At 37.6% G+C, this 12,259-nt stretch overlaps 1 protein-coding gene across 1 annotated transcript in view; it reads left to right on the top strand.

Annotated features, from left to right (window-relative positions):
* MARCHF5 (membrane associated ring-CH-type finger 5) overlaps positions 1 to 12,259 on the top strand; it is a 29,096-nt gene that overhangs the window by 351 nt on the left and 16,486 nt on the right. The window lies entirely within an intron of this gene.

Raw genomic sequence — 12,259 nt, 5'->3', positions numbered from 1 at the left:
AGTGGGGCAAGCTCTGGCGTAAATCAGTGTGAAATGTGGCGGGCGCCGGCCTGGTGTCGTTATCGCTAGGGCTCAGGAGGGCTGCGGCGTCGCCGCGGGGTGTGCGAGGGTTGCTCTGGAGGCTTTCGGGCCGGAGGAGGAGGGCAGGGATGGAAGGGCGCTGGGGGTCTGGGGAAGGCTGCCCAGGTCCTGCTAAGCATTGACGTGCTCGTGGTGGAAAGCACCCAAAGGTGAGCTCGGCTTACCTTGGCCTCACGTGGTGTGCTGCTGGTTTTATGGTCTCTAGAGAAAGCTTATGGTCGCCTTTTGGAGTGCTGTTAAAAGGTACAACCTGTAAACTACTGTGACTTCAGGTTAGGGGAGGAAGGATATTTACTCTTAGGCTTGTTTTCTCTTTATGGCTTCATCTGATTATGTAGCACTTTCACCATGTTGGGCTGAGGGCTTAAGATTCCTGATGTACAGCCTTGAGTCATCCAGGAAGCCCTTAAGACTTTCTTCTATAAACATCAAAATAAATAACCTGTTATTTAGCAGGCGTGATAGCCAGCTATTTCAGAAGGTGGGGACCCACAAGGAGTCAGTCTTCTGCTGATAACACCTTTCAAGCTTTAAGCACAAGGAAGCAAAAAACCCTGGTGTTTTTTCTCCTTTTCAGGTCACCCCTAAGGAAAAAAGGATTTAGCGAAGTGCAGGCTGTCATCAGGCAAATGATGGAGACATAAAGCTATGTGAGGCAGGGGCAGAGCTTGCACACAGCTTGGAAGGTGAGGATGATGAGGAATTTCAGTTCCTTTCAGAATGAGGATAAAAGTGAGTTGTTGTGGGGGAGAGAAATATTTTTTTTTACTGTATTTTAGGAAAACTGGAGAATTGAGTTTATAATTTAGAACAGTAACTGTCAAGGAGGCTAGGAGTCAGGAACTAGAAATGTTTTTGCAAGAAGCAACAGGAAGGAGGTAGTTTTACAAGTATTATCAAGAAAGTAATTAGTTTGACTCTTTCTGTGAATCTAGGGAATAAAAGGGAAGAGGGTTAAGACAAAATAAGGGGGAGGATGATGGCAGAGCTATTATGTAGGAAGAGGGAAGAATGAAGATCATGAGTGGAAGAATAGTTTCAGATAAATTGATTCTGCAACAAATAAAACTCATTTCCATCCTGAAGTTTGTAGTCTGATAGTACATAGCATGCTGTTATTTTGGAGGCAAAGGAAACAGGGATATTCTGAATGGATGCCCTACTGTCTATGGCTGCTTTATCATATTGCAAAGTCCCAATTAAGCATTTTGGGGTATGTCTGTGAGATGGTGTTTGTTTGGGTAGTAAATCAGTGTAATGGGGATGACTCTAACTGAAAACTGAAGCCTTTCTCTTGTATTTTTAACAGTACTTGGGACTGTCATGCAGAAGGCTGCAGAAATCACAAATCTTTTGTGATGTTTTTGCAGCTTTTTTTAAGCTTACATTTTGTAAAAGTGTCGTTTCCTCTATCTTGGAAGAGGCTTTAAAGCCTTCCCAGCAAAAGCACTGTTTGTGATGGTGTTACAACAGGCTATAGAAAAACCGTTAGAACCACATGGCGTCTATTCCAGTGAAAAAAAAAGTCATGAAAGATTTAAGTGAAAATTCATTAACTAAATTCCTTTCTTTTACTTGGTGGCCAAACCAGTTCACTCTTCTGTAGTTGTTATGCCCAATGCATATGTGGGGTTTGACGTACGTTTAAAAGTCTTACATCCTTTCAGCTATGTGAAATTGTAGTTTGTATCTCTGATCCTTTTTGAAGACTTTTCCTACTAAGTTTGGAGTAACAGAGTTGATCATCTAAAATAATTAGAAGGTATCCCTGACTGACTTAACAACAAGGACAGCGGGAAGAAGTTTGAAGTACCTAGGCTTCATAAAAGGAGGTATGAAGAGAGACTGCAGGTGTCATGCAAGAGTTTATTTGGCTTAGTATAGGAGACTTAGAAACAGTTGTGTGGGAGACAATGAGTGGTACCAAGGAGCAAGATGCTGGTAGTAGGAGCTTTGAATAACCAAGACCTCAAGATGCAGTCAGTATAAATAAGTTTTGTGTTGCATACTGTGTTTATGCAGTGGTGTTACATTAGAAGAAACCCATTTTCTTTTTTCTGGTATTTCTTAAGATGCATAACCTATCTCATGTTGTATGTAGCTGTGGTCTAGATAAAACTCTGCTATCCCCCTTTGGGGGACATAACCTGTGGATTAATTCTCTGTAGGGATTCTGAAGGCCTGAAGTGCCTCTGCTTCCATCCTGTTATGTTTATTGCTAAGCACAGGTACTTATTTTCTTGGGTAGCAAGAAAACATATGCAGAAACTTAAGAGTAACTGTTAATGCATTATAATTTCACACAAAGAACATAGTGTTAGATTGAGATCTCGTAGTGAAGGATGCAGAAAATAGCTTTTCAGTGAATAAGGCTTTCATTTGAATCTAATATTTAAGTTATTAGAAGGAAAAAAATAGCTTTCTGTTCCAACTAGGTGGTCACACTGAGTGGTGGTGTACTGTTCTATTGGGAGTAAGTTTTTGCTGTAGACTGGAATGTATTCACTGCTTCATACAGAAGGGTCAGAGCTCTTAGATCAAGTTCTTAAATTATGTATTTGTGAGAGGACATCTGGTTTCGCTGGGCTCTTGGGTTGTACAACTTCTTTAATAAAGCAATTTGAATTTCTCTAGTACAGAGTGTCTCTAGCATCTCAGCATTGTTGCCTGGGATTCATTTTCACTTTAGGACCTTGTAGTCCATCCTCCTTACTTTTCATGCATAATTTTAGTCTGTACTACTTTCTTGACAAGCAATATGCTTCTAATAAAAAGGGTAAATAGCTGTCAAGGTGTAATGAGTTTGTTGCTTGAAATTTCTAGCTAAGGATTTTATGCTTAGCTGAAGGATTGCTACAGCATGAATGCAAGGGGCAGGAGAAGTTGATGTGACCATAAAATGACACTGTCTGGAGTTTTCTGGTTTGTGGCATTCTAGAAACTAATCTGTGTGATTATCATGATACTTTCTTGCATCCAGGTTGGGATTTCAGTCTTTGTCATTTTTTCTTCTGGCTCATGTTTAAGTAACAGGCTAGGTAGTAGCCTTAAAATGCCATTCTTTTCTGCATGCAGAATTCTGTAAAGGGCCATACTCCTGGAATGATGCATGCACTTGAACGCAGTGTTTATTGGCCAAAATGATGAGGTTTTATTATTTTAATTCCTTCATTCATGTTTTTAATGCCTAAATCACAGAGTAATAGTAATTTCCATTTGAAAAATTAAAATTGTGGCAGTGTGTGTTTTGTTAATCAACGTAAAGACACTTTTCAAAATTTTAATTAAAATTAACAGATTACTTGGAAGTGCCTTAGAAATTGTAGCTGTTGCTCTGAGTGTGCCAGAGAAACTTTACTTGGAAGTCAATCCTAAGGCATTTGTCAAATTTTAATAGGTAGAGGCCATCTGATGTGCTGTATGTATTTTTAATGCAAAAGCATTTTTCTTTCTTAAGGAAATATCCAGAAATACTCTATGCTGAATGGCTTTAGGATCTTGAACCTTTACAGTGGAATTACTGTGCCTTGTACACCAGCATTATGACCTGAGTCCTTATATTTTTCAAATACCTATTTGAAAAAAGCCTTGAAGTGGAAGGTTTTTTTTTGTGTATTTTCAGGTTTCCTATTCAGTTAATTTTGTCTTTCGTTTCTGTGAATTTTGTCTCTGCACTGTTTAGGAGCAGTTCTGCCAAATGAACATTCATAAGCTCTGTGAGCTGCCTTGTGCAGCCCTTGGAGCAGGTGTTCTGGCTTTTTCATGCGTATTTCAGACACTTTCATTCTTTCTGGATAATGTTGAAATTAAGGTGCTGAACTTTCTAGTAGGTTTTGGTGCTAGATTTGATCAGAAACTTTTTTAAAAATACATAGATTTTTCCTGTGTAATTTGGTTGTTAAATGTAATTCTGTAGCTTTGTGTGTAAGAATAAATAATGTGGAAATTCAGTTTGTTTTAAAGTTAAGTTTGTACTTGTATCTTGTCAGTATGTGCTTGGTAGCTCTCTAACAGCTGGGGTGCTACTGCGGTGCCATCAGCAGTGACCCTGTACCTACTACCCCCCCTAGCCACCTTAGAGGGCTTGCCTGGGACTCAGAGTTACTGTTGCTGAAACATGAGAAAACAAAACTATTCACTGTTAATCTTGCTGTGCAGTCTCTTTACTATGTTGACTCAACAGTTGCCTTTTGAAGTGATAAGATTTTGGGAAGCTATTAAACAGGTAGTTGTCATAGTAAAGTCAGTGACAAGCCCACGTTGATGGAAAGCCCAGACAATGTAAATATTTGATTCATTCAAAAATAATATTGGAAGCTGTCAGATTTCTGTCTTTTTAAAGACTGTTACTTTTAGGATAAATGTTTCATTAGGTAGCTTCTGATTTATATTTAGTGATGATAATCTGGTCAATCTGCTGTCTTCAAAGAAAAAACAAGTGTTTAGCCGTGCACCTGCTTTTTCCTAGCTGTATCACTGCCTGTTCTCACATTAATGTGAGCCATAATGCAAGGATGTGCTAATATTTTTAAGCTTTATTTTCTTGACTTCAGTAGTATTATGTCTTGCAATTTGGTTATACTGAGGGTTCAGATTGCTTTTTTTTGTTGTTGTTGTTTTTAGAGGATGTCCTGTGTTGATTTGTGGTAGGTTTTTACTATCCCAAGACAGTGCTTTCCTCCAATATACTTGCTAGCTGACCAGCAGAGTCACTTTTGCCTCTTTTTTTTTTTTTCTTTTAGTATTTAAAGGTATTAGTCAAAATGTGATGGATTATCTGAAGGTTTGCACAGGTGTGTTCTGCAGAATCAGTATAGTGGTCATTTTAGCATGGGTTAGTTTACAAATTGGTATACTTTACTTGCTGAATGCATAGCAGTAGTTCTTTCAGCTGTGGCTGATGTGTAGTCTTTCTTGAAGGAAAGTAGAGCAACATCATGTGGCTGTCTTGCCATTTCCCCTTGCCATTCCTGTTCTCTTAAAGTAATCCATCGGGTTGAGTTGCAGGTAGACTTTAAAATCAATTAAAAGATGACATGCAGACTTACAGTTCTTCTAAGAAATTACTTATCTTACGAAGAGCGGAATAATGTTACAACTGGATTTTCTTTCCTAGAGCACTTATTTGTCAGATGCTAGCAATTGAGGTTCAAAAGTTGCAAAACAGCAAGTTCATGGGTTCTTTGTTTTCTGAACTGTGGTCAGATTCTGTTGTTTTCTTCAGTAAAAAAAAAAAAAACAAAAAAAAAAACCACAATGTTTTGTACATAATTTCCAGTTGCTCTTTTTATTCTGTTCTATGTGCGTGATGGAGTCTGTTTTGGTATGAAACATTTTGGTAGGAAAAGATTTGGTCATCTTTTCCTCCTGCTCTTCATAATGTGGGCTCTGATTTAGGTTTATTTGCACTGTTAACTGTTTGCTACTTCCCTAAGCAAAGACATGGGTTAGGATTAAGACCTGAATGCTGCAACGTAACCAATATAATTAGTGCAATGTGGTCCTTGGTTTAAGAGCTTTCTTTGAGCTACTACTGGATTTTGTGCGCTTCAAATTGTCTCACTGGCTAAAATTGCCACATGAATAAATCTTTGTAGGAATGGAGCTCAACCAGATAAGATATGCAGGGTAATAAACAATGTAAGACACTTTACAAAATTTATGTGGTGTTCTTACTTTTCAAGAAGTATTTTCTCTGCAGTTCTGTTTGTTCTATTTGTGCAGATTAAGCATGCCTCTCTCTGTTGCCCTAACCAAAGGAACTGGTTTCTTTTTACACAATACAATTAAATGCTGTTTGTTGAAAGAAGGCTTTACCAGGCTTCTGGTTGAAGTTTGTCAGCAACCAGCAGTACCTGTCTTTCTGTTGTCCCTCCAGAGCAGTTTTGACCTGCTTATAAAATAAGAGTAAAGAATTGGGTTGTGCTGGGTTAATCTATACCAGAAAGGAACCAAGGTATTCTTTCCTGTCTCCTACTTCAACTAATTAGAGCCTAATGTTGATACAGGAAGGAAAAAGCAAAATCACATATACATTTTAGAGTGAGTTTGAATAATGAAAATTTGAAGCAGTAGTAACTAATAACTTTCCTTTTTCTTTATAGCTTCATCCCAGGTACATCCTCCTGTTGCCAAAGGTTCTGCATAGATTGGGTTGTTCCTGTGTCTTATCAGTAAAGATGATTAGGGAAGACTGCAGACCTGTAGAATGCCTTTTGCCCATCTGTATAAAAGTGTTTAGAATGTTACTTATAAGCTATCTTAACCTTTTGACTTTCATCTTACATGCATTATAATTTCCATTTTGGCATCTGCTTTGATATGCTGAAGGACAAACTTAAATGTTTAAACTTAGCAGCTACTTAACAATTAACTTCTACCTGCAGGTAGGTAACTGGCCCTGTTATTTAAATGTGAGGAAACTCCTGAGAAGCTGTTTATCCCATTTGGTACTAAAAATCTTAGTATCCCACATACATTGATTGTCAAGGCATTCAAATATTCTCATCTGCATCTACTTCATCTAAAAAGCTGTGCAAAAGACAGTTTATTGGTAGCTTCTACGTGGTACTGCTTAACTGTGACCCTGTGTCTTACAGCGCTTGCTGAAGTTAAACCTTGTGGCACCTAACACAGGTGTATTGAGTAACTATTTTAATATATGTAACTTACAGAGAAAGGTAAATTACAAGGTTCAAATATTAAATTTGCTCTAAAAAAAGTGCTACAAAACTAAAGTGGTAGTGAATATGCGAGGTGTGTAGGGCTTGTTTGATGCTTCTGTCATCCTAATGTGCTTCTGGTCCTACTCTGCTGCAGAGAGGGTGGGTGAAAGTGATACCACTTTCTGAAGATCTTATTTTTCCTCTCTCAGCAACAGAATGAGGTGTGTGCTAGCTTGTTATAGGCTGTATATAATGGGCTGTATATAATGGCTGTATAAATGCCCATCTATAATGGCCATATATAATGGCTGTATATAATGCCCATCTTTATCCAAAGAGTGTGTGACTTGCTCGTTTTTACTGGCACTTATGGCTTTCCACAAGTAAAAATAAAAAAATGGCAAATCTGTCCTCAGTGCAGAAGAATGAAGGACCCAGTCTGAAGTGGGTAAGTTATTTTAAGCAACTGCTTAATGTTTTTAAATGAAGCTAATTAAGGATGCATTAAGTGCCTAAAGGTATGGGGCATATGATTTACTAGGAGGAACAAGAGAGCAGTTCTTCTTTCTTCTGAAGAGAAGGGATTGTGAGGACCAAGTAATAGTCTTCTAATACCTACTGAGGAGGTTATTAGAAAGATAAAACCAGGCACTTTTTGGAGATTTCTGGCAGGATGATGAGAAATGACGATCATAAATTTGAACTTGAGGCAGGGGGACAAATGATACTGACAGCTGAGTTGTGGAATGGGATGTCCAGGGTAAGCAGTGGTTTCTCTGTCCACAGGGCTTTTCAGGATTCAGATGCAGAAAGCTCTGACAATGTGGTATGAATTCGTTGTTGGTTCTGCCTTGGCTTTGAGCTCTGACTAAAGATTTCTTGTGGTCTCTTGCAACCCCAGTGATTCTATGATGCAAGGTCTAGATGCAATCCCAATGTATGCAGGGAGACAACCCAGCATTAGGACTCCAGTTGCAACGCATGACATGAGCAGACTATGCTGGTCATGCAGGAGATATGCCTTGTCAAGGTATATGTATTAACAAGACAGTGTTAACACATTGCAAAGGTGGTAAATAGTAGAATTTCAGTGGGTAAAAGTAGCTGGCATTCAGTGATTTTTCTGTGTGTTTTTCTTTTTCTTTTTTTTTAAGAAGCCATTTGTATCTAGACTTTTGAATCTGATCTGATTTCTTCACAATCTTTTCAGGACATAAGAATTTAAAAAAAAAAAAAAAAAAAAAAACACATGATTTTAAGGTTGTAATGTCTCCTTTATGTAGCTTTCTGATCTTGCCTCATGTTATATATGTTTCTCCTCTTCCTGGGATCTGAATACTTTGTTTAGAAGTCAATATTTTATACTGGAGTTAAAATGTGCCAGCACAAGTTAGCCTTCTGTGAAGGATATCATTACAGAAGGCCATGTGCTGAGTGCTTGTGATTGCTCTGCTGGTGAGTCATGCAGCCAGTTCTGCAGGGCACAGGGGAGAGTTACTTAATGTTATGGTCAGGCTCCTTGGAGTTTGGGTCACATTTACTCAGACTAAAGACTCTTCCAAATGTTCAGAGCCTGCCAAATTTGAGTAGCTGTTCTTGAGCTAATAACTAATTAGCTAATAACTGATTTTGAGCTACTAATATCAAAAATGCCTTCTTGGAGTTAAAAAAATAAATAAATAAATTTGAGTCATTTTTTTGTGATCTTTGCCTCAAATTGTTCAGTTTTTATTATAAATATTAGGAAGCTGTAAGATGGCAGGCTCTTGTAGAGCTCTTTGGTTTGCGCTCTCATACTGTTAAAAATAGAAGTTATAAACTGAGAATATAACTTCAGTAATAGCATCTATTATATAAGCTCTTGAATTCAAAGCAATTTGCTTGCTTGGAAGTCTTCCTGCCAATTTTTGCAGATTTAGACCCCCACTTCCTATTTTTCTTTCTTGGATAAACAGAACAAAAATTGCTTACCCAATTTAACCATGGAACTCCATAGGTATGTATTGTACAAAAAACTGAACATTTCACAGTTACCTTGCCTAAGAAGGGAATGTGAAGTGAACAGCCATAGGTTTGGCTCTAAGTTGATGCTAATGTGTTTACTTCTAAATGTATTATGCCTAAAGACTAAATTGTATTTTCACACGTTACTTGTGCGATACTGGAAAATTACTGCATGGTTGGTTTGCCCAGTGCAGACTCTGAATGGAACGTAACTGCATTTCTTCTCTTTTATCCTGTGCTTGTCACAGCACAGGTTTAATGTCAAGATGGATAAACGTTTAGATGTGTCAGCATTGATCTATTCTGTATTTATGTTGATTCTGATATTTGTAACACCTGCCATCTGCTTTATACATATACTTCAGATTACCAGTATTACTATTTTTCTGATATGACTTCTATTCCCCTTCCCCCGTATTTTACATTGTTTCATGATTTTTCTGTAGTGGAAACTTAGGTCTTTTTGAGACTGGCTGTTATATTTAACATTCCGGCTTAAAACAGATTAAAAATATCTTGATGCCAATCTTTGAAAACAGATAAGGCTAGTGCTTGCTTGAGGAAGCTAGTAAGTAAATGTTAACCTTCTGTTATGGAAAAGTAAATCTTCCAGGATATATGAAGGACTAATGCTTGTTATTCTTTGCTTCAGAACTTGAACGATTAAAGGTTAAATTCTTTTACGTCAACTGAACACTTGTTTAAACTTGCATCTTGGCTGGTAGAGGACAAATGGGTATAGTTATTGCTCATCAAATGGCCCAGCTACTAACAGAACCATGATGAAGCATGAAGCAGTTGTGCAGTGATACCTAACCTTGGTGCATGAGCAGCGCTTCCGAGCAAGCTGCAGTAAGCAGAGTTGATTTGATGTCAAGGTTTGCCTCGATGCTAATTCATTTAATTCTGCGATGATGTCAGAAAGCTGTTTTCTGGGAACAATGACTGGGGAAAATTTTGTATGTGTAATTAAGCAAAAGCAGTGTCTTTGTAGAGCATCAGGGCATGCTTTGAGTCTCTTTATACTAAGAAACAGTCTCCCGTGTTTTAGAGCCTCAGATTAATTTTCTGCTGCTGGCATTGGTATTTTTTCACTCAAACCTTTCCCTATCCTCTCTTTATCTGTAGTCATATAGCATTATAAGATGGAGAGCTAAATGAGTCACTTTCTGTGCATTGTTCTTGATTAAATGTTGTGGGTTTTTTTGCCAATGTTCTGTATGCATTGGTTTAATTGAAGTGTCACTGTCTAGCTGGAGAGGGTATTGACTGAGCTACTGAAAGCAATGATGCAAGTAATTTTTTTCTCCCACAAAAGAGTAGAATTCAGGTCATGATGACTGTGATCAAGGGTGTAGTTAAAGACACTTTTCCCAGGAGGCCTCAAAAGATTGAAGTTTGACAGATATATGGTTTCTTGTTTGCTATGCTTTTATTGTCTGGCAAGTAAATTTGATGCATTGGAAACCATGGAAACAGACAAAAATCAAAGTTTAGCACAGAGAAATGTGTAAAATATCCCTGGGGAGTGAGGGCTGATGTAAGAATTTAATACAGTAGATTGCAGATGAATTACAGGAAGAATAACTTTTAAATCTACTTTGAGGTTTTAAGCTGTCTTCCTTTGCTAAATCTGGCAGTGTTGATAGAACAAAGTTGGTTTTTTTTTTTTTTTTTTAGTGTCAGATAACAATCTATCCTCCTTTAATCTCTTATTGGCATAAAAATCAGATAGTTCAGCTTGTCAGAAGTTGGGTGTTCTACCTTACTAGCAGGTCGTGTTATCAGTTGGAGAATGCTGTGTGTGGTCATCTTGCCATCTGGAGTTCTTGCAGCATCTTGAACATGCTAGCTGCTTTTCCTCCTTCAGCCAGGGTAAATATTACTATACAAAATCTAGCTGATCTTTTTTTTTTTTTTTTTTTTTTTTTTTACTATTTTGATTACGCATTGACATTATGCTTTGCAGTTAGGTGCTGAGAGAAGCTGAGACATGAAACAGTGGTATTGTTACGTTAGTAATATTACATATTACTGTTAGTTCTTACTTTCTAGGTTCATCATCGTTGCTGGTTTTGTCAAACAATGCTAAGAATGTTTTCCCTATAGTATACTATCTGTATTACAAGAATCTCAAATGTTTAAGGCATTGACTTAATGCTATTAAAATTCTTCAGTACATGCTATGTACACTTGACTACGTGTTAAGCCATCCCATTCGAATAACATTCAAGCCATTTTTCAGTTTTGGAAGTAATTTGTGTGCGTGTTTTTTTTCCCCATTTGGTTTTAGTCACTTTTTCCTTCCTCAGTCTGATGGTAATAATCAAGTGTTACTGCCCCCTAGCAGTTGCTTAGTGTCCTAGATTGCCAGAGGTGTATGCCTAATTGCTAAAATAATGTCAGCTTAATGAGTAAAAATGTTTCAGTAATAAGGTACTTATTACATGAGTAATGGTGTTGCCTGATTTACCCTTTGCACATTTTTAGGTGGGCCCTGTTTTCCATCTCCCCTTAAATAAAACAAATGTTTATAACAGTGAAGTTCTCCATGTATGTAGAGACCCAGAGTAAGGCCACTGAGCCTTGCTGATTTCTCAAATTTTCCTTTTGAGAAAGTGAGTATGATAATAAGTGAAGCCCTCAAGATAATTGAATTTTGAAGTCTTTACAGAAGGCATAGGCTTGAATAACTGGTTGTAGCAGTTCAATTTGTTCTGAAGTATTTTATTTTTTACCATTAGTTTAGATTCTTTGATAAATTAGGGACTAAAACCCAATGAGAGCTTGGAAGTGCTTAAATGTATGGTAACTACATCTGTGGGGAGCTTCGTGTTAAAGGTTGGTTGGAAGCAAAGGCCGTAAAGCCTTGTAAGGCACGATCCAAGCACAATAGGTGGTGGCTGGCAGTCCAAGGTTTAATTTTATCCGCAAGCTAGAAAGTTGCCAGCAGGATTCTGTGAACTGTCCTTTACTTGTATCTCTGCCTTTATATAGTGCAGTTAACTCAAGTGTAAAATATTTCTCCTTAATTGGAGCTATAATTGAGAGTATATAAATAAGTTTAAGTTGAACTTCTGGTAATCACTAGATCTTTCTGGTACACCTTCTAGCTAATTATTTTGTTTTGCTTTTATGCATTTGATTGACTGCTTATTAGGTTTTAGTCATCTGTGGACTTTTTAAAAGCTTTTTAGAACTCAGTTTAAACAATGCTGTTCAATGATTAGAGGAACTCAGGGCCTTTATATGGATACTGGTTGTGTGGCCATATGTTAATGCCAATGTTAGCTTGATATTCTCTATTTCAACTTTCCCTGCTGTTTTTGACAAAAGTAATACTTCTGCGGTAAAGGTTATTTAGTATTGTTTCTAGATCTTTTTCTCAGCAGTACACCCTATCATTGATGACCAGGCAAAGCAGAATTGGATATTAGGTCATTTGACCTTTAGCAACTTCCGTTTAATATTTTATACTTTGTTTCAAGGGGACAGCATGCTTTCTAGCG

This window comes from Aythya ferina (assembly GCF_964211825.1).
Source record: "Aythya ferina genome assembly, chromosome: 7".
NCBI classification, from domain to species: domain Eukaryota; kingdom Metazoa; phylum Chordata; class Aves; order Anseriformes; family Anatidae; genus Aythya; species Aythya ferina.
The sequence above is the reverse complement of the archived record's forward strand: the minus strand, read 5'-3'. Positions and strand labels throughout refer to the sequence as shown.